Raw genomic sequence first — 23001 nt, 5'->3', positions numbered from 1 at the left:
CTAAATATTTAGGTTATCCTCTCTGGGGTACCTAGTAGTCATAAAAACTCCCCCACAGTACCTCTTCTCTACAGAGCAGGAACTATTCTTGTGCTGCAGTCGCTAACGCTTTTGAAAACTAACAGTTCACTGGGGGCTGGGGTCTAGTTACTTTTGAATCAAAGCACATCCCAGGTACTGCGTGAGGATGTGAAATACTGGGTACATCCAGATTCCCAACAACTTGAACAAACTGCTGCACCACTCAGTCTAGCTACCCTCTTTCGAACACTGCACATAAAGCTCCCGTGTCTTCTGCAGCCCTTTCCCCAGGGACCATCTGATCGGCCCATAGACACCTAGCAGCCATTGCTTTTAATTTAATCTTTTCAATCAAAATCAAGACACTGGCAAGCAAGAAATCCACTCACATATCTTTGTTTCAGTGACATGATCATCTTCTGTTGGCGTACTGACCAGGCTCCTATCACCCTGGTTCCCGTAGAAATTTTCCCAACACAAGCACACAACTGTGTTTTGTTACCTTCACTGAAGATACTTTTGAAGGCAGATTACAGAGCATTTTGGAGAAAGAAAATGTTCTTTCATAATTTTGCATTGGAATACTGCTGGTTAAGAGTTGAAAAAAAAAAAAAGTGGTCACTTTTGCAGATTAAAACATTCAGATTAAAGGATTAATGTAAAAAAAATGAGGTACGAACTTTCAGTAACGAGAAAATACTGCTACAAAGCGATTGAAAGGTGGTCTCAGACATCTTTCCTAAGAAATTATGTGGGGCTGTTCTTGTCATAATGTGAAGTTATAAAACTGACATTTAACTGGAACTTTATGGAATCATACTTATGTATTTTGGACCTTTTAAAACTATATCAAAAATCCGATAAAGACATTGTTCTATGCTAGCTGTATCTTCATGATTTTAGGGGTTTCTAGGTTTTTTTGTTGGTTGGGTTGGGTTTTTTTTAAAGCTTTGAATCTCTCATAGTATTCGCAACAAATTCATCTTGATTTTAACACTTCTGCAGTGACTACTGCAAAGCTTCTTAACTTTTACACTATAATGCAGTCAATGTATTTATAGTTCTTGAAAATGTCACATGGCAATGTTATGCCAGGGACAGCACATCTCAGAGACTCTTTAATATGTCTGCATTGTTGTATTCTATTTGTAGAGGCATTTTTGTCAGCGGCAATGAAGAAACAGAGCTGCTGCTGCAGCTCTTTCAATAACATTCAAGCTTATAGTTGACCCGAGGGGCTCACATTATGACATCCATATTTAATTTAACAATAAATCATATTTTCATGGACTACAGAATTGCATTATAACCTCACTGTTTTATGTGCATGGGAATGCAGCAAAAGCAGGCTTGTACGTATCTACAACACAGACTAAATGGTTAGTTCATAAGAGCAAGGTCAAAGTGTACAGTGATGACAATATATAAAAGGTTTTACAACAACTCTTAGAAGTCTGAGGGAAAAAAAAGGACAAAAAAAGCTGTCCAGAACGGACTGCATTTAACTTAAGGTGCATTTTTTTAAAATCCTCTTAACTGCAGCCCTTGTTTACTGTCAGTTTTAGTTCTGCTCTGCACTTCCCATTGCAGTCAGCATTCTCTGTATCTCATTTTCTCTTCTGCTTCATTCAAGCATATTTAAGGAGAAAATTAACACCACCTGATCTTAAGCTTTATCCATCCCTTTCTCCTCACAATAATTTCTTCTGTTTGCCCTGCATTTTTTACTGTTGACCTTCTAGCTGACTCCAAATTCAATGTTCATATGTTTTCTATTTACTCCCAAATCTAGTCCTGCTTGTTCACATTTATTCTTGCTCATCTCCCTCTTACTTGCCTCTGCCCCTATCACATCACATCATCCTCAACCCTATTTTCTGTTTGTACTAACTTCAACTCTCTTTCCAGTGCCTACATCTTGCAGCCCTCTGCAACCTAAAATTCATTTAATTCATTCTTTCCTCCCCATCAGCATTATTAATAATCTTCTACCAGCCAGATTACGGAATAACTTCATTGCTCTTCTCCATCAGCTGCCTCTGGCAAGAGTTTACCCATTATTTGCACTGCTCTCCTCCATAGACTTTATGAAACTCTATTGTCTCTTTTAGAAAGTTCTACTTTTTAAAACTAAGTGGTTTCAATTACCTTGTTATTGGCAGCCTTGATCTTTGGTCTAGGTGTCATCCTTAACATACATTACATAAAATTACGGAAAAGCAACCGTAGTAAAAAGTATTTCACTACTCTGATCCATGTTCTCTTTTTACGTCTCATCCAGCTTTCTGTTCGTCGCCTCTTCATGCATTGTATCTAAATTAGATTTTCACTTCCTTGGGGTAAGAAGACATCATTTTCATTTATCTGTAAAGCACCATGCATGCTTATGGCTCTGTAGAGATGCTAAATATGTATATCCACATTTATTAAAATATTGATGCTTTTATCTATTCATATAGTGCAGAAGCAACATGGCAGCAGTTGTACCCATTTAAAAACTATTTTCCATCTATAATAGCTATAATGTGATATATTTATAGTAGCTGCATGCTGTTCACTCTCTATTTCCTAGTTCATATTTACATTGCTCTTTCTGGTCTTATTAACTAACACTGCCCAAAAAATAAAAATCTCAATTTTCTCTGACAGCATCAAAATCTTTTTCTAAAAATAAAGCATAGGGGTAACATATAGTGGTTTTATTACTTATCCATACTGCGTGATCACAGTCTTAGTGGGTGAAGGTTGCTGTACCAACTCAGGACTGCTCCTGCCCTCCAAAACCTTGTAATTTAAATAGTCCCGATGATAGTATAAATTTTAGGAATTTTGGACACCAGCATTCTTGCTACGTAGCTTGAGAGTCATTAAGGTATCTGATTTTCAGAGTACTAAAGCACAGCTCTTTCTAAAACAGGAGGTCTTGAAAAGGGAAACTCATTATTTTGAAAATTTTGGCTAACAAAATTAACATAATTAGTGCAAGCATATTCTAAAAGCTAGGATGATTTTTAATGCAAAAAGATAAAATGAGGATACTATCAATCCAATTACAACATATTAAAATATTTCTATTAACAAGTGCAGTAATGGGCTATAGATACACTCTCCTTTGCAGTCAAGCACATTTATTTCTTGGTTAAACAAAAAAGTAAGTAGGCATGCCCAAATCCCACAGCAGAATGTACACAGGTCCCTGTCATGACCCAGAGCTCATTGCATGAATGAGCCTGTACTAATGATTTCAAAAGTTAGCTCAAAAGATAAGGAATTATTGTAGAGTGGACACTGTATGCAGAGCAATTATACTGTTCTGCTTCACATAGCACTTAATAAATGGTTAAGCATTTAAGCATTGAAAAAAGTGAACATCTTCAAATATCCTGCTTTGGAGGATATCTGAGCTGAAAACTTGAAATGGGTTGCTCATTTGTGGGTCAGTACATACAGAGTGGCCTTAACAAACTGTTTACTCAGAGTAGCAGGAGAGAAGTTACCTGGAGATAATGGTACTGGCATTTCTTCATACAGTGCGTTACAGCTGATGGATTTAATATTTATATTATCTTTGCATACAGGGACCTGTATCGACCAGTGTTCCACCATGCTTTTTACTGGATAAAATGATAAACATCAATGCAACTTAACATCAAACTGCACCTATAACTAAACCTGTGTAAGGTTGCACTGATTACAGTCAGACCACATAGATGTTTAAAAGCTTTGTTGGACTGAACAAATGGCAAAAGGTTCATTTTACCCAACTCTGATGTCTCCCATATAAGCATCTACCTCAGAGCTAGTCCACTTAATTTCCTTATTATGCATGAAGAGAACTGTGTCAATGAATGCACTAAGGTGTGATTCATCAGACCTACCCTAAATATTTACTTCAGCATAAGCCATTGTACACTGTAAGACAACTAGATTTGGTAAATGAATCCCATTTCATCAAACAGTGAGAAGCTAATGTTTATTCATTTCTTTACATCTTCAGAGAAAGTCAATTCCAGATATCCTGTCTACAACCTTGTAAGTAAACAAAACTCCTTGCCAAAACTGCTGTCCAATGTCAACTATTACTCTCCAGACATGGCTTGGGACCAGATATGGCACGGCCCAGGAAGTGCACTCCAAAGGCAGCTAGAAGACGGTCTGCCGGCTTCAGAGAAAGGCAGGCCCTACCAGTTGGTTTCAGTGCCAGAAAATGGTCCTCTGCATCTTCTACTTAGTTGAAGAAAAAAAGTTAATTGGCATGGATGACAAGTCTAAACTGCAACTTCAAATGGAAAGGAAGAAGATAGAAAGGTAGCTTTTAAATGAACATTGTAATGAAAGTAAGGATAAAATAAAGAATATAAACAGCAAAAGTAAAAAAGAAGCATGAAGATGGAAAAATGGCTACAAAAAACCATTGAACTATGATATGACATTCATGATTGTGATCACTTTGGACAAATATAACAGGGAGAGTAGCTGTTATTTAAATGAACCGGCATTTTAAAATACAGTTCACTTGATACATAGTGAGAAGATCTACTCCCTGTAAATTACCTCAGAGAATACTACCAACAGAAGGAAGATAAGGAAGGAATTTCCAGAATATTGGAAATTGGACCAACTTTGTTCCTATCAAAACTAATGGTAAAGCATGTTTCAAAAAAAAGAGCTTTACCAGTGCTGAACACTTTGGGCCATCCTGATTTAAAGGCAGAAGCTGAGCTATAATGACTTAATGGCCCGGTACAGGAATGAATTATTACACAGATCTCATTGTTTATGGGAGGTTGTATTCTGTAAGGATATTATGAGATGCAATGGTCAGGTTTTCAGGTGCACTCAACTTCACATCCTTCACAATGAGAAGTATGAATGATAAGCACTTTTGAAGATCAATGTGGTTGCTTTGCTCAGCAAAGAACTATGGCCCTACAAAACTGAGTTTAGAAATAATGCATTTATGCAGAACCTTTTCATCTGTTTCCACCCCAAGATGGGAGAGTGGGATTAAAACTACTTGCTTTCCTTTCAGCTAAACATTTTTTTTGTCTAATCCCATCACTTTACTCTGATTTACATGAGTTTTAGCTTCAAGAATCACTGGTCATTGCTGAATGCAAATAAGCACAAAGTAAAATTATATTAAGTTTGCACAATTGATCTTTCATCATTTTAAATGGTACCTTTTAAAATTTCCTGTAAAATCAGCCTGAAATACTCCCATCGTTGACTGTCATCAAGTAGAGCAGGGTCACTTTGGGAAAACCCATTCTCAGTGATGTAAATTATAGGGTTATTATATGTATCCTAGAACAAGAGAGCAGAAGTTTTATTCAGAACAGATGTAAGAAAGCCCATAAAATCAGATGCATTACCCTCTATCTTTTCTGAGCTACAAACTAAAACTAGTTTTCATCAAATTGCACTGACCCTATTAACTTAATTTTCCATGAGCTGACCTTTTATGACTAACAATGGAAAAGCAAAACTGTGCAAATATCCATGAAGACAGTGAAATGACTTATTTTAATGAGAAGACTAAAATATCTTTCCAGCATTAGCATCTGCTTATTGTCACTGCTCCTTAACCCCTTGGTACTGGCAGTTACCACACGTCCCATTGCCAGGAGTAGATGCATGCCAGGAAAGCCTTACTGCTGGCATCAGAAAGATCATTTCTGGAGTTCAAAAGATGATATAACACTGGTGTGTCATTTCAAACTGTAAAATAGCTATCAAGTACAAAGGCAACAGGAAAACACTAAGGCTTCTACTCTTTATAGCATGCAAAAATCAAATTAAGAATCCCAAGGTGACTTGTTTATTTATATCTTGTACAGTGTCTTATGCCATCCAGATGGGCTCCTCAAAAAAACCCAAATCACCAGTATTACTCATTGGATTCTCAGATCCCCTCATTGGCCAGCTAATAGTGGTAAAATTGTCTTGTGACCCTCAGGTCATTCCTTGATATAACACAGAAGTCACTGCAAACTCCATGGTACTACAGCCAGTCATAAACTCCCAGTTGCAACAGGCCAAGAAGGATCCATTATTTGCTCAGCTTCACAGTCCATTGAAACACTTAGTCTGCATTTTCTTGGTCTTAAGTTTAACAGTTCAGAGCAAAGAAGTCAGCAGTACCCATGATCATCATTTTTTCCTCTTTAGTGATTTCCAGAAGCCTTGACGATAAGTAACCTTGCTTTGAATGCATTGCAGAAATCCGGGACTTCATGATGGCTGGATATTCACCAGCAGTAAATATGGTCCTGACAAACCCATCTAAGGTAAAGGACAGGTACCCTTTAGTTGCTTTTTGATCTGCTACGGAATTCACAGAGGTTCTACCAATCTGAGTTAAGAGCTATAGGCACAAGTCCATGTTGTTTTCTTCAAATACCTTACCGCAACTGTGTCAGGCTTTAGCATGAGCTTTTATCACATTATAAGCTGCCTTGTAAGCTCTGGTACCAATGCTGGGGCTACAGCTTTTTCACAACCACCTATAGCAACAACATAAGGCTCATTAATAGTCATCACTCAGTCTCCAAATGTTCTGAAGCAATACCTTGCATGAATATCAAAGGTCTTGATGATCTTTTCAGATCTCCAGCCACCTTCATCTTCTAAGGACTGAGGTAAGCCAAAGTGATACAGAGCAGGATGCTATTTCCCGGGTTACTACTGATTTTGCTGTAATAATTGACTCCTGAAAATACTAAAAGAAACAAAAAAGGGTTAACTTAATAACTTTTTTACATTTTAACACATGAGGAAACCTAACTGCACATTTTCTCTGTTATGAGATGCAAATATTTCCTCTCAACTGCATGCTGACTACTGTTACAAGACCCCAGAGTTGGCAAAAATGCTCAGCACACAAAATCTTCCAACCAGGCACATAAAACGAAATGAGGATGCAAATTTTCAAAATAGATCAGTGGACAGCAACTCCCCAGGAGAAACATAATTCTGATGGGTGCTGGTCACATGAAAATATAATCCTTTCATTTAAATGCCTGAATGGCAGCCTGGCTTCATGTACAAGGCACAAGCGTGTTGGAAAAATCCTGACACTCGAGAGCCTGACAGGTAGATTCATTCTAATGAAAGCATTTCTCTCCTTGAGAACTCTGTCTTTTAAAAAGTTTAGTGCCACACTTAGCAAGGTAACTAAGCTGATCTTTTATGATTTGAACTTGGTTAGCTGGGTGAGCTGTTTCCTCTAGACCGTTCCATTCTCCATCACTGTCTGTGCCAGCATCAAGACAAAGAAGACACTGTCAATGCATTCAATATTTTGCAATGGTGTGAATTCAATGGTTCCCTCATTAGATCTATATGACATTTAAGGCTTTTCATTGGGGTCTACTAGATTTTAGATGGAGTTTAGGGCACTGGTCTCTTTAGCCACCAACTTGAATGGCTTGGCAATAGTTTATGCAAGAAACCAACTCTCTTCCTTTTATGCTGCCACTGCTGCAGACTGCTCAGTCCCTCTAACTGCAAGCAGGAATTAGCTCACCTCTCTAAAAGCTCATGACTTCCAACCTTTCTTGTCCCCCCTTGATAAGACAGAGATCAACTTTAATTTCCTGGATGTGTTGTTAAAGCAGGGCAGTACTGGGGATGCAGTTCTACAGGCTTAAAAGGAATTCACCTTCTGTTCGTATTTAGCAGTGGTTGACATGAATATGTTTCTTAAGGGACTATTTTTATGCTGCTGAGAGGTCACTGTAAGTTTAAATATCAGGATACCTTAAGCTCTCGTACAGGCTCTTTTAATTTTGCTTACATCCAAACACAACTACATTGCTTTTAAGCCTCCTGAAAACACTAGATATTGCAAAACACATCATAAGCTCTGGTTCAAAGAGTATCAGTTATCTTGCTCTTTTACTTGAACTGTCTGGTTTAGTGAGGTAATTGGAAAAGGCCAAGAGTGGCCTTGAATTATTATTTGTTAAGCTAAGAGGCTCCAGCCAGGAATAGGTCTCCATCATGCTGGTGGAATGTAGAAATCAGTCAGCCTTTGCTTCAGAGACTTGGGCTAAATATACCAAAGTATTTAAGAACCTTAGAAACCTAAAATTCATAAAAATTTTGTGGATCTTAGACTACCACATATCCTAATAAGACATAGGTGCTTATGAAATGTTTATCCCAAGGCCTTGCTGTATTGAAACCCAGAACTGAGGAAGGTCTAAAGAAGTTGAAAACACAGCAGAAAGGAGGAGGAACAACACTAAATTGCAAGGGTTAACAAAATGTATGCTTAGGACGTTACATATGGTTTAGATTATTACTCTTAACAGTTTCTGAACCAGAGATTTTGTTTAATCCAAAGCAGGAAACTTGTTCATTAGTAAATATGTCTGTACTATATTGTACTATGTATTCCCCTGTATTTTCAGGTTCAGCTTACTCTGTATTGATATTTAAAAATGCCAACACAGAACCCCATACTGCCACCTTCTTAAAAGGACAGCATTAGACTTCAAATTATCCTAACTTCAGATGACTGATCATAAGGATTTCCATCAAATGGCTCTTTTAAGACAACATTTACTGCAGCAATCAATTATGAACCCCAGATTTAGACAGTGCCTTCTCCTAAACAAACAGGTGCATACACATCCTTTAGCACAGCAAGACTCAATAAGTTTGTTTACAAAGTAATTCACAATAAATCTCACAGGTAGTTTCCTTTTCCTTCCAAATGCAGCACCAGAAAAACACATTAAATTCTGAGGAGATACGTGCCTGTGCCTGAGAATGCGCCCACATAAAAGAGGAAGGAATACACGAGAATTCTAAATTTTGAAAGGCAAATTCTTGTAATTTGCAAGAGCAATTAGGAGCAAATACAGTTTGTTACTGTTACTTTTATTGACTTCAGTGGGACTGGGTGTGCGTTAACTGTTTGCTGGTGGGACTACAAGCTTAATCTAAGCTTAAACTGGGAAAAAAGAAATCCTTTGCTGGTACAGGATCCGGTTCTACCATATTGAGAGTAATGCTTGCCTAGAAGACACTAGCATTTCTCATTCTAATTTTCAGATCATAAATTACTTAGTACACTTTATAACATTTAAGTGCAACCAGCTATCATTCATTTTTTACATCTCAATTAAACACCAATACTGGAAAAGATTTATGCTTTGTGTTAGGAAATGAAGAGAAATAGAACTGCATACCTGAAAAATGTAAATGTCAAGTCAAGTTTCCAGATTGTCTCATACCTTCCAGAGTAGCCTGATTTAGTTCTATGGCTGTGTCTGTGGGTCAGCTAGAAGCAGAAATACAGAAGAAAACGTTCTTCCAAGAAACTGTGTATATAAGGCTTTTGTGGAGACACCCCAAAATCTGGGGATTAGAGACATTAAGGAGCATTTTCTCACTGGAAGGTGAAGGACTGTTCTTTTCTCCTTTCTGTCATCTTCTCTCCCCTTCCTGATGCCCTCTCTTCATGCTGAAGTGAGGCATAACACCAAACTCTCCCAGACTCAATACTCCCCTGACTACTACTTCTGTCTCCCTCCACACTGACACCTAGTGTTTAAACAGCTAACTTGTTCTGCTCAGGGCACCTTCTAGGGTAAAAATAACTGTACGAAAATACTTTAAAAACAAACTTGGTGTAAGTTTTAACCTAAAACCTGACACATCTTAGGAACAATACACCTACAACATCGCTGCTTTAAAAGACCCTACCCCCACTGAGTCAGAAACAGAATGGTTTTAAAGGTTTTCAAATGTCCTACATCTTAGGTGTGAAATTGGTAGTGAATCAGTTGGTGTGAATGATTTTATTTGAAAGGACATTGCTCTAAGCTTTCTAATTCTTCACATGCTCTTTGTAAAAATGTTTATATAGAAGATGATGGCCTTTCCATGCTATGCAGCTACAATTGCTTCAACAGATCACTGCACAAGAGAAGTGAACTCCTGCCTAATGAAAGCTGGCCTACTTGGAGTTCCTCCAATGCCCTTTCGTTAAATGTAAAGTTCATAATATTAATCAGGCAACTGCTTATACTGGAGATCAAGTGAACATTTTCTGAAATTACAGCTGAGTTTTGTCAAAATGTTAGCTTTCCTTACCAAGTACATTCAGAATGCTTGCTATCTCCTACTCTGACGTCTATATAACAAAGCCCATTCAGTAGGCAGCTCTGTGGGGTTGTACAGTGCCTGCAGTCCCAGCTGAAGGAATATCAGTACAGGAAAGAAACCACAAGGACTCAGCCAAATTTAAATTCAACAGACCACAAAAAGCATTCCTAGGGAAATGCAAGTTGTGCCAGTGAAAGTGGGCCACATATTGTAAATTTTGGTGGCAAAGGAAAGGCTCCCATTGAAGCCTCTCTGGGATGCTGGCACGGTTTTTGCAGTCATGCTCTGCAGGGGAAAATGGCTGGTTGGTCTGTTTACAGTAGATTCACCAGCCCCCCTTTCTGAATTCTTGAAACAAAGGCTCCTCCACTCTCTGATGAAAACCGTAATCTGCAGGATGCAGAGGACAGGCTGCTGCCTATTGAACAGCCAAACTCTACATGACCAAAATTCTGCAGAAAAATATTGCTTCTGCTGGTATCTTCCTAGTACAGATAAGGATAACCTGAAGAGCATTTTCTAAGAAATGCTTTCGCTTCGTAGCCTTCCATCTTTGCAATCTTCAAACCAGGGGAAGAAAAGAATTGCCAAGGCAAACACTGCCCCAGAAGTACAAAGATATATATCTTCTTGGTAGAACTGAGATTCAGAAGAGTAGGAGGCAGAGCTGAGATTCAGAAGTTCATCCAAATCTACTTTGCTTTTTTCTCCTTGGAACATTTTCCTGCCAGCATACAAGAGACCTCAGCCAACTACTTTGATTCTCCCATCCTTTCTGGTTCAGCTTCAGTTGCTTTTATTCTTCACAATTCTCTTTATTTCTTCTTTCTCCCATTCCCTACCTTCTGCAGGCGAAGGTGCCATTTCCTATCTTTGCCTAGTGAGTGACCTTAATCTCTCCCCCAGTCCATACCAATGGACTTAAAATAAACAAATCAGAAGCGTAACAAATTTTATACGTGACTTCTAGCAATCTGACCAGCTTGTTTATGTGCTGTACCCCTTTTCACTTTTACACTGTCTGCTGAGACCGTGAAAACTCTTCTCTTCAGAGCAGGGACTGTCTTGTGTTTGTCACAGAACTAAGCACAGTTCCTAGCTGAGTCTGAAGAATCCTTTCTAATTTGCTAAAGACAGTATCTGGGAAAAGTATGTCCTTCTTAGTGCAAAACAGTCGATGTGAAGTTCAGTACATCAGAGTATACTGATAAACTATCTAAATGCAGTTGCCAAATAAGATACTTGTCTACTGTAAGCCATCCAAAAATATCCTCATGGCTAGGATCCCTGTAAGTATAAACATTCTGATGAAGCAAAATGATTTAGAGTTACAACTAAAAAAACTGGAGTAAGCAAAAAGATACATAGGAAACATAATACTAATCCTATCCCAAAAGATTGTGCTATCCAAGGGGATCTAGAATATTAATTAGTAAGTTGTTGCAAACCTATAAAAAATCATCCCATAATTACTCTGAAAAAAGTTGCAATTTCAAAGCTACACTGCAGAATAACATACTGGATTAATTATGCCAGACTGCAGCAATAACCTTGAATTAAAGCTGCAACCTTCTATTTTTAAGAAACAATTGCCTTTCTGGTTGATGAAACCTGTCGTCCCATCAGGTAACAGACGTGACCAGGAAAGAGAAAAGCGATAATGAGTCAATCCAAGCTGTTTGATACATTTCAAATCTTCCTCCCACAGAGTGTAGCTGCCACAAGCTACATCACCAGTCTGGTTCTTGAAAACTCGATCTCCTCCCTGATGGGTGAATGTGTCCCAGACATTAGGGTCCTTTCCATCTGCATTCCAGTCTTCTGCTTGAAAAACAAAACTTGGTCGTGACAATTTTGACATCAAAAGACATACGTTGAATGTAAATATTTATCACAAGGTAGGCACAAACCCCTCAAAATCCTACAAGCAAAATAAGCAGTATTCCCTCCCTGCTTCTCATATCATTTAAAGTAACTAGAAACTTTCAAGCATTAGTATGTATTTGCATTAGGTTTTGCATTTATTCATATTTTTGCTTACTGCTAATTATTTGAAAATCCTGTTTTAAAAAGAATTCAGAGTTCTGACACTCTTCATACTTCCTTAGCCAAAAATCAGATGTTGCAACTCTTGAGATATTACAGGTTTTCACAAAGGCCATTTTCTAATGCAACTTCCATCCATAAATGTAAAAGATCAGTCCATATCAAAGAAAGCCTTTAGGGTATGAGAAATACATCCAACAAATAGGCACTTACGGCTTTCTGGATGTCCTTTGAAAATCCTGACAGTCTGTTAAAAAGAAAGGAATGCCATTATGAGCCATGGCCCTAGGCATATACAAGCTGAATTAATAACATAGCTCTGCAAAACTTCTGCTTTTTGCTTAGCCAAACGTTCACAGAAATGAATTTTGAGTGCTCAAAACCCCCACACCATTTTCTTCACTTTCATAGTTTTGGGAAATTTCTTTGCAATTCCAAAATTGAGGTAGACAGATTACCTTTAAAATATTCAAAATTTAGCTGCTCTTTGAGATTACACAGTACTAACACCACATAGTATTTAAAACAAATAAATGCACCTTTTTTCATGACAAGCTTCTTTGTCTTTCCAGAGCAATGCTGTAGCTGAGGCAAAAAATTCATTTTTAATGTGGAGAGCTCTGTAAACTTACACCCCTGCAAAGTGTGATTTTATCATAAAATTTCAGATAACTCCAAAATGGCCAACCTCATTTACCAGCAAGATTTTTCAGAGCCCCAGTGAATGCACTGTTACAGGGTTACTCTTTAAAAACTAAAATGACATTGCGTGTTAAAATCATGTATAAATTAAATATCAGCTGGGTTGTAAGATTAATAACTATATAATAGCTACATATCAATCCTCAATAAAAGTGTTTTAATAATCAATTAGTATCATAGAAATTAGAGATGGAGGAGAACTATTAGGAGGTCATTGAGTCCATCCCCTGCCAACACAAGATTGCTCCCTTAAGTATATTCAGTACTTAATACACATCTGTCTTATTAAATCTAAGTTTAATGCAAGGTTAAGCATATTGAAGACACTTAATTTAAAGCATTACTAAAATCTGTAATATCACTTCTTAACCTAGCTTTTCAAAGATCATTGTCACATTTCATGTTCTTTACAGAATTTTATTGCAGCACACGAACACCGATACATCTACATTTGGTTGGTCAGTAAATTAAACTCTTACATGGGACAACCTTCAAAGTAGGTCAAATTTTAGATCCAGACAGCTGAATTTCTCTTAATCTCAGATTTTATCACAGACTTTGTGTTCTGTCTCTATGCTCCTTGGAAAAATACAGTACTAAAATTTTTCTATATCCTGCTTCTGATTTCAAATATGCCTGCTGAAATAAATAGACATTTTGGATAAGTGCAGCAAATAACAAATAACAGTAATTCTTTGGTGGTACCTAGAATTTAGAAGCCTTTAAGAGCAGGCTTCCTGCACCATATCTATATGATATCGGTCTTTTTTCACTACAGTGGGAGTGAAGGGAGGCCAAAAGCTGCCATAATGGGCAGCTAACACACCTTCATTTAAGAATCAGCAGCTAGAGCACATGCTGAACGATTACTTTTTTGCCTGCCTTCCTCCAGCAAAGGAGGTGGGAGGGAGGAGGAGAAGCATTTGATTTTCAGCAGAGTATGACACTACTACTCCAGTGGTCATTAGCCACTATGAAGCCCTGACTGGGGCTGTAGCAAACAGATCCACTTTCAAGCATTCCTCATGCTGTTCGAAGAGCCTCTCTGTACAGTGTAGAGTATCTGAGCTAGCTAAATGAAGTGTAGGAAGCAATCTAGCCCAGGCAACAGAAAGCTCCACATACACTAACATATCCTGCTGAGCCACAATTAGTCTGCAGAGAGCTCTGCTCTGCTTCAATGAACCGAGCGTGCACCTCTAAGCTTGCTCAGAAACCTCCACGCTACACAGCACTTCATAGTGTAGACATACTCTGAGTTTTAGTGAGCTTTGGGCCAGGAAAAAACAGTGATGAGGAACTAATTTTACATTTCAAACACATAGGTGAGACTTAGCTACCAAATCATCACACAGCATGTCATCAAATGATTAATATAAATTATCATGAAATGTGATACATGTTCCCCATTCTCTGTAATTATTACAATGGAATAAGATAGAATGCTTTTCCATTCAAGTGAAGCCACTGAAGCAGGAATATTAGTGATCAGAGTATTTAAGTTTTCACGTGCTTTTCCAACTTAGCTTTTCTTCTAATTCAGCTATGCTTTCACTTCTTGGAGCGAAATTTTCTCGGCCTGGTCTCTGCCCAAAAGGTGAAATTTTGTTTGAATTAATGCAGTTCGACTATTTGGCATATGAAAGAAATGAAGAAAACCACTTTTACCATTACGAGAATTTTTTGCAACTTTTCCCTCTCTCTCTCAAAAAAAAAAAAAAAAATCAAGCAGAGGGTTGAAATTTAGCATAGAAATGCCCTTCAGTAAGAAGAAGTGCTTTTGAGTGTTCTGGTGCAAATTGATTTTGATTTGACTGAGTCATGAACCTTTGAAATCTGCACTTTGAGCATGCAGAGTACAATTGGTATGATTTTTTAGCACTTTGAAATATACAGAGTGGAGAAGGTTGTGCTGTGCATAAATACATAGCTGACAGTGAAAAATAAAGTAGCCTGTCAGCCCTTGCCTCATCCACTGTGTATCTTGTGATATGTGCAGCAACTGAGTTTGGACTCTACAAGAACTATTGCTTCAATCATGCTGCCTCTAAGTCGGAAGCTGCACAGCTTCCAAAGCTTTCAGGAGGAGGAATTCCCTGTTGAGTTTCTTACTTCTGTGGGAAAAGGGTCATTTGAGTAGTGTCTAGACCACATTATAGATTTATTTTTTTTTAACATTGCTCCCACTCAGAAGCCTCTAGGAAAGCTCATTAAAAATACATTAAGAGAACATTAAAGTTGCGCATCTAGCCACTCAAAAGGCAGGAAATTATAATGTCATTCTATATGCACACACAATTCACATTTTAAAAATTAGTTAGTAGAGCTAAGCGCATTGCAGGACTCAAGTTAGAATATGGCCCAGAATATTGATTCCCCAGGAACAGTGAGCTGTTCAGTCTATTAGGTGAAGCTAACTGAGCTCGTTAAAAGGTACCAAGCATGGGCAAGTACTATCGCTTTCAGCAATAACCAAGAACTAAAGGCTACATCCTCAAAGACAATTTTAGATCTACAACTCCCATTTAGGTACTGAAATCAATGGGAGTTAAGTGCCTGTATGCTGCAGGGTATAATATGAGAAAATCAGATCTATATGTATTTTAAAGGTCTCTAAACACACATTTATGAAAGGATAAAGTTTGGGGGGGATATGGTTGTAGGTCTCCCTGTACCTTATGGGTTTAGATTCCCTAATCTGCCACATATTTTCATATCAAGCTGGGCAAATCACTTTATCAGCACCTCCATTCAGTTGGTAACATGATACATGTCCCCATGGGAGGGCCTCCACAAGTCCAACTGTTAACCTCTCAGTTCACTGTCTTTCATATTCTTTGGAGATGAATTCCTAACTGAGGACCCTTTGTGAGTACCAATGTCTGATGAGGTAGTTCTCCCATCTGCTCTTGGAATAGTCGATAGTAATCTACTTAAATTAGCTCTAGAGAAAGGGAATACTCAAGAACTAGTCGGAAAATTACTTACATCTCCTTTTCTTCACCCACTCTCAATAGCTAGTGAAAGGTTCCTCCTCCATATTTCTGAGATTTGAAACATCTTTTACCCTCTTACTGCTCAGGCCAGAAGTGTTTAACCACAAGTCCTACATGGATTTGCATCAGATGTAGCATCTACATAACAAGGCAAAGATCAAACTCTCCTACACGGATCCAGACTTTCCTTCACTTAAAACTTCCTTAACACTTTGGCAGCTAAAAACTGACACCTTCAATTTGATACACTGCTGTAGCTGCACCCCAAGCAAATCCAACTGGAAAAGCAATATCCTCTGGCACCGGCTGCAGAGGACAGGAGAATACACAGCATTATGCGATGCTATGGAGATGCCGGCTTCATTTGCAGACAACGGTTTCTGGCTCGATCACTCTTCCACTTGTTACAAGCAGATTTTATATTGAAGACAAAAATAAACCCTGCGCAGCTTCACACACTGAAGGGCAAGCCACGCACTTTGCATATCTCAGGATTAAAGCGGAGAGGTTCAGTCAGCTAACAGTGAAAGTGGAAAAGGCAGCAGTGGAAAAGCCTAGGGTCGTCACGGTAAAAGGACTCCACCTACTACAGAGCATTAGTACACAGAACAGATCCCTGTTCCCCTCACTTCCCTCTCACCTCCCACCTGCCAGGCAAAGGACTTTGTGGACCCTCTACTCAACAAAAATCCTTTAGTCACCAGGCAAAAAGTCCTTTCCACTCCTTTCAGCTTCAAAACCCAGCAGCACCTCTTCTTTTCTGGCATCAAATTTACATTTTTTTCTCTCCCAACACCAAAACAACTTGCCTGCAGTAGGTGAGAAAGGATGTTTTAGCCATTGCATGTTTAGCAGTGGAAAGCAATGAGTAGAAGAGGAAGATTTGTATGGGAGTACAGACAGAACAGCTATCTTTCTCCTTCTTTAAAATCCCATGGATGCTCATTTTTTCTAGAGCAGCAATGACAACCTTATGGCACGTTTGCCAGAATCAGCATCTGCAAAAACAGCCCTCAGGTCTCTTCCTCTACCTTCTGTCAATGTTGTTACTGCTCTCCTGTCAGCAGGCTGAGAGGGGAGCAGCAGCAGGAGGACGAGTCAGGGTACGTATGGCTGTAACAAGTGGGATGGGCTGAAAGTAGTTTACTGTCCCTTCTCAGAAAACTGCAACACCTGGCACGCTAGATGGCACCACTGCAATTTTTTTTTTTGACTTACAGGAGTTTTTTCCCCATTTATTATAATAGTATATCCACACCGCTTTTGCCAAGGTCAGTATCTGCACATATTGGACTGCTAGACAATAACGGATGACCACTACTATTTTTATTTCTTCTTTACTCTTCTTGCACCCCTTTGATTTTGAAATCTTTTTGGGTGAGGTGCACCTACTCCTGCAAAGCATTATACATGTAAGTGATATTTTCTTTGATAACAAAAATAAGACAAACCTTAACATACACAAAGAGCCACTAAAACAGTTAATGCACATCGTTTTGCCAGAAATACACACAATGAAAGAGTCAACTTCTTAGGAGAAAAAATCCTTTGTAGAGATGCAGAGAAGCTGATTTAATTCCAAAGTGCACATTGCAGAACCAGACAGTGCAGATGCAATGCAAAATAAATCAGGCTTTCACAGCAGGCAAGCATTTCCTCAAGTGGCTTTCAAAAGAAAGGTAAAAGCCCCTTGAATACAAAGGAACAAAGGGCGAAATGAGGCACAACATACCAACTTGTTCCCAAAACACAAGCTGACACATGGTCTAGGCAAACATACATACCCTTTACGTGTTTTATACAGATGACCAAAAACTGCTGCAATGAACTAGTTAATGTTCTCTGGTTGAAGCAGCCTCCTCAGGCTTTCATTTGCAAGAAGGTAAGCATTGGACAGTTAACAGTAAAACTCACCAGGGATACCTTAAATAATGATTAATAGGTATTAATGAACCAGAGTAATAATGCATATTTTTTACATCATTAAATGTTATTGGTAGGTACCTTTGAAAATGTAAGTGACATTAAATCTTTTCCCAGAAAATGATACAATTCAATTTCACAAGAGATATAATAAATATGTAACTCAATAATAGGGCAAGCGGGGCAGACAGGAGATAGTAGCAATAAAAACCCAATAAAAAGTTTTCTAAAAATGTGTAACCATAAAAACAAGGCTAAAAAGTGTCACTGCTGATTCCCTAGCAGGAATCAACAGAGACAGAGATGGGTTTTAGGAAAGATTGAGTGGGAGGAAAATATTCCATAAGCAGTCTGGGGAAGAGTGAACAAAATTTGCCTCAGAGGTTAAGGCAGATTCACAGTAATGAGGTAGCAGGCTATGCCAGATAAGTAGGCAGATACTGAAAGATGCAGAGCTTCAAAATTCAGAGAAGCTGCATTTATAGCAACTAATCTCAAACTCCTCCAGCAACCCAATTTCTAGATTTGTGACCCCACTTCTGGTTGTATTTCTGGACTCATGAACTGCTCCTTCTTGCAGTAGTGCGACTTGCAATTATATTTCCATTAGACCCACTGCATGTCATGGCCCCTAGGATGCACCCGCCTTCTTACTCTGATAATTTTCCCTACATCTAACAAGTAACTTGACCCCAACCTGAATTTCAGTATTTCACTGTCCCATTGTTTTGTTCAACACATGTAAGTACAAAACTATAAGAGATCTCAGTTCTACCTAGAGGCAAATTTTTTCCAGACTAGGTTTAGGGTTTTTACATTTGCACTGACACAGACTATATGTAACTAAATGAGCGTAAGCCAAATATTCCTAGGAAAAATCAAGCAGTTCTTGGATATCCAAATGTATTTGGACAAAGATATTTTTGGCAAGTCAATAAAGACCAAGAGTAATTGGCCCTGATGCTAAGGGTTGGCAATCTAACTCTATAAAATGCTAGGTATTATATTAAGGTGAAGGATGGACGGGCTTTGGTGTTGGGCCCTTAAGTCATGTGGGATTAATTATTATCAGAGGAATTGTGTCTTGTCAAAATGAGTTTTTCCTGACTGAATTGATGTTTCCTAATGCCACATTATAAATATGTTTAATGGTATTTACTGCGGAATTTAGAAATTAAACTTTGAAGGGGTTGTGAAAATTAAAATCTCTTTCCAGAAATTTTACACTGTGCAGGAACAGAAGGATATAGCTGCTTTGGAAGCAAGACTGCAAGTCTCTGAAACAGCCAAAGATAGAAGTTCACATATTCTGTGAGTTGTCTTTGTAATTGCTACTCATAAATTTAGCTTCCCTCCCTGGCAACATAATGGAAGAGCTATTGAGAAAACAAATTTACTAAAACACTTTGAAGTCTGCCAGACAAACTTGATTTTTTAATAGTAATACAATATTAATGAATAGAGAGCAGAAGCTATACTGTCACATGTCTGAATTTTAGCAGTATACTGTTTTCTTTAGGATATTTTAGCACTGAGCTTAAGGTGTTCTCAATTAAGTTATGGAGGCAGTTTCCACTTTATACTGTGGCTACAGTAGAGGATTGCTAACTTTGATCCTCTAAATTGAGCCTTAATTAGAAGCCTCTGCTGGATTGTTGATTAGCCTTTCTTCTCCCATCTCCAATGTGTCAAAATTCTGTTCCCAAACTTAAATCAAATTGGAAATGAACTATCATGTTGAGTGAAATGAAGGGTGATGACAAACAATGAAGGGTAATGATAAACAATAACTTTGAAGGGAGGCATTTAGTGCAGTACACAAAGATTAGTATTACTTCTGATCTCATTTAATAGCTTCAATAATGAGCTAGAAGAGGGAGTAAATGGTACATTAATGAACTCTGCAGATCTATTAAACTAGGAGGAGCTGAGCACACTGCTGAAAATGGAGAAATAATACAAGAGGTCGCGGGAAGATTAGAAACAGGCAGAATATTGCAATGAGATTCCGTTTAGAAAACAGAAGAATAATATTTGGGTTAAAAAAATCAACAGATGGTAACAGGTAAAAATCTGGAGAGCTGTAATGCTGGAAGAGATTTAAAATTAAGAACATCAGGAAAACTAGGCAAGAATCTGTAACTGAGCAGCAGAGAAAAACAGTGAAATTTGGGCAAAACTATCATAGAATAAGCAAAGAAGTAATGACTTATCTTAAAGCAGCTCTACAACCATCAGCTCTCTTCTGTATTTAGTCTGGGCACTGGAAAAACAGACTATCAGTCAGATGGTTAGAGATTTTGCAGCTATGGAATTTTTTCCTGGAAGAAACCTTGAAAGTAAGCCATCCATTTAACAGAGTGTTGTCCTTCATGAAGTGAATGACATAACAGTGAGCCACTGGCTAAAAGACCATAAAAGAGCATGAGACTGAACAAATAAAATATTCTCCCACTGCTTCTGGTAATTGCATCATGCAGCTTGAATTTTTTGATATTGCTGAGGAAACTACCGATGTAATGCCAGCTGCTATGAGCTTTCCAATACCAGATATATGTGCACAATATCTTGGAGAGCTAAAGCTAGTTGTGAGCAAGTTAATTCCAGTTGAGAAGCTCACACAAATTAATCTTGCTGCGAATAACTCTACACAAGCTACAGCGGAGTGCCAAACTAGTGTTACATCACTCCCTGTACCAGAGACAGTTTCGGCAATTCTGCATGGCACAGCATTAGGATGCATAGTACATATGTAAAGTGATATTCCAGATTGGTCATCAGTCTTCAAAAGTCCTTAGTAGTTCTTGGCTGTTGAAGGCGTCGTCCTTTATTGCTGAGTGCCTCCAAATGGTATTTTTAAGTGGGCTTGGCCGCTCAGGAGTTTGTCACTGTCACTATGTCGTGACCCAACACTGAGTGTGCAGAAAGCAGGGCGTTGATCCACAGCTTTAAATTTGCACACTTCAGTAGAAAACCTGGCAAAAGCCCTTTCATGTAAAACCATGCTCTATTCATTTGTATCTCTGCACATCCTGCCGTTCCACGCTTCTGGATTGTTCACCTTCTAGGTGAACGAGCTTAAAAACAATGAGCCACCGTGCAAAAATGTCAGCATAAAAAAAGGAAAAAACAACATAAAAAATACCAGAAGCATAGACAGACCCCCTGGTCCCTTGTGAATGCAACTTGTTTGCTGAGACAGCAACCCTTCACTCTGTTTCAGGGAGAGCTGCCTACATTTTCCAGAAATTGAGAGTTTCGAGACATTTGTAGAGCTACCTCATGGCAAACTTGCTTGATGTGATTTTGCCAGGAAAATATCTGCTGTACCTAATCAGATTGGCTGCAACTGGTTAGAATGACACATCTGAATGATTTTAAGCTAAACTTGCTAACATTTTTAAAATAGAAGGCAAAGAAGTCTTACATGTGTGTGAAAGCAGCAGTTTCCCTATTTAAGTCATGAATCTGTAGGCTATTTCACTACACAGCTGAATTTTCAAAACCTTGTACATATAACCTTTGCTGCACATAACAAGTTCTATTTTAAAACCAGTATGCCCCATTTTTTTACACTATGTACACTTCAAAATCCCAGCACCTTATCCAAGGGTTACCTCACTCTGGAACACCATTTAAGTGTCCATATGAATCTAGAGGTCAAATCTGACTCTTCTGAAAATGGGGGCCCAGTATCTGGTTGTTTTGATGCTTCTGAAACTTCTCCCTTGTTAACAGCTAAATCATATTTACCCTTAGAAACATGTCATATCACTTGGGTTTTATTCCTGGGAGATTATATATGTGATGTCTGTATTATTCTCTTACTCTAACACTCAAAACTTACATATTTCCCAGCACAGCGCAGATCTCTTTTTTTTTTTTTTTTTTCTTTTACTTGCTCCTGACCCCACATGCCATCAACAAGAAGAAGCCAAAGCAGGGCAGAGCCTCCGGAGAGTGTAGCCCCCACCCCATGCACACATCGACCCGCAGCCCCTGCTGCCATCGCGTTCCCAGGAGGCAGAGGTGTGTGCTCCTGTCACATCACACAGGGGGTAAATCATGGTTGAGAAGTTTGAACGCTTGCAGGGATGATGAAGCTTTGTCCTCAGTCTATCAACCCTCCATGAATATCAGTGGAAATGACTAGCCAGTGCCAACCAAATTTGACAGAAAGCTAACATTTGTGAGAAAACACGGCTGAATAAATGGATAGACTGATATTGGTGTTGCAACTGATGGAAAGCCTGAAAAGTAGGTGCAACTATAATATTAGGCACCAGAGAATATACTCAAAGGAGACACATTACAGATGCCAATACCACAGGAAATGCTTCAAGCAAGATGCATAAAACCACAAAAAAGCAAAAATTAAAACCCTCAGATAAATCTGGTTTTAAAACTGAATGATCATAGAAGCACTTTTTTTTTTTTCAATTCTATGCAGGTTTTCTCACCAAAACACTAATAACCTAGAAAAATTCTTAACACATTTTACTGGGGTTTTTTTTTTCCTTTCGAGGTTTTTTTTTATTCTTTATTTTAATACATACATAGAATAAACTAGGAAAGGATTCTGCTCAGACCAATTTTATACTGGGGATATATTGACTAAACCAAATAATTTAAACATTTATAATATGTATTAAGTCCTGTAAAGTCCCACATTTTGTTTTCAGAATTAGGTAGACATAGTGCGACTAGTTTTTATAGCAGTGAAACTGTATCTTTCATTTTCTTTTCTTACAGAAATGCTGTTTCTAATGTCACTGACTATGACTAATGACATTGACTATGACTTTAGCAAATATGCTTGAAAAGCTTCTTCCACCAGTCAGGATTAAGAAATCCCATTATATTAGTGCATTTACATAAAATTCACTTCCCTATATCAGCAATATGGAACTATCTACTATTAAGCAGCAGCACACTATGAGAGACAGTAGTTGATATTACTTTTCAAAAGATTTGTGCTACGCCATTATGCTGTAAATATTTTTTCCTTTTGCAAGAAATACTATCCATTGTACTCTTCATTTTTATCCTGCAAAATATTAGTGAACACTACTGCTTGCACCTGGAAAGCGAGATAAGTAGTACAGCAGTACTTTAATTTGACAAAGTAATCCAAATACCTATTTGGAATTCAGTAAATACAGGTTATTTTTCAAACAACTTGTGCTTTATATAT

At 38.2% G+C, this 23001-nt stretch overlaps 1 pseudogene; it reads right to left on the bottom strand.

Moving 5' to 3' along the window:
- Positions 1-5833: 5833 nt before the first annotated feature.
- LOC115339334 lies at positions 5834-21816 on the bottom strand (annotated as a pseudogene).
- Positions 21817-23001: the final 1185 nt, after the last annotated feature.

Source organism: Aquila chrysaetos, chromosome 1, assembly GCF_900496995.4.
Source record: "Aquila chrysaetos chrysaetos chromosome 1, bAquChr1.4, whole genome shotgun sequence".
NCBI lineage: Eukaryota > Metazoa > Chordata > Aves > Accipitriformes > Accipitridae > Aquila > Aquila chrysaetos.
Note: the sequence above shows the minus strand (reverse complement) of the source record. Positions and strands in the feature narration are given on the sequence as shown.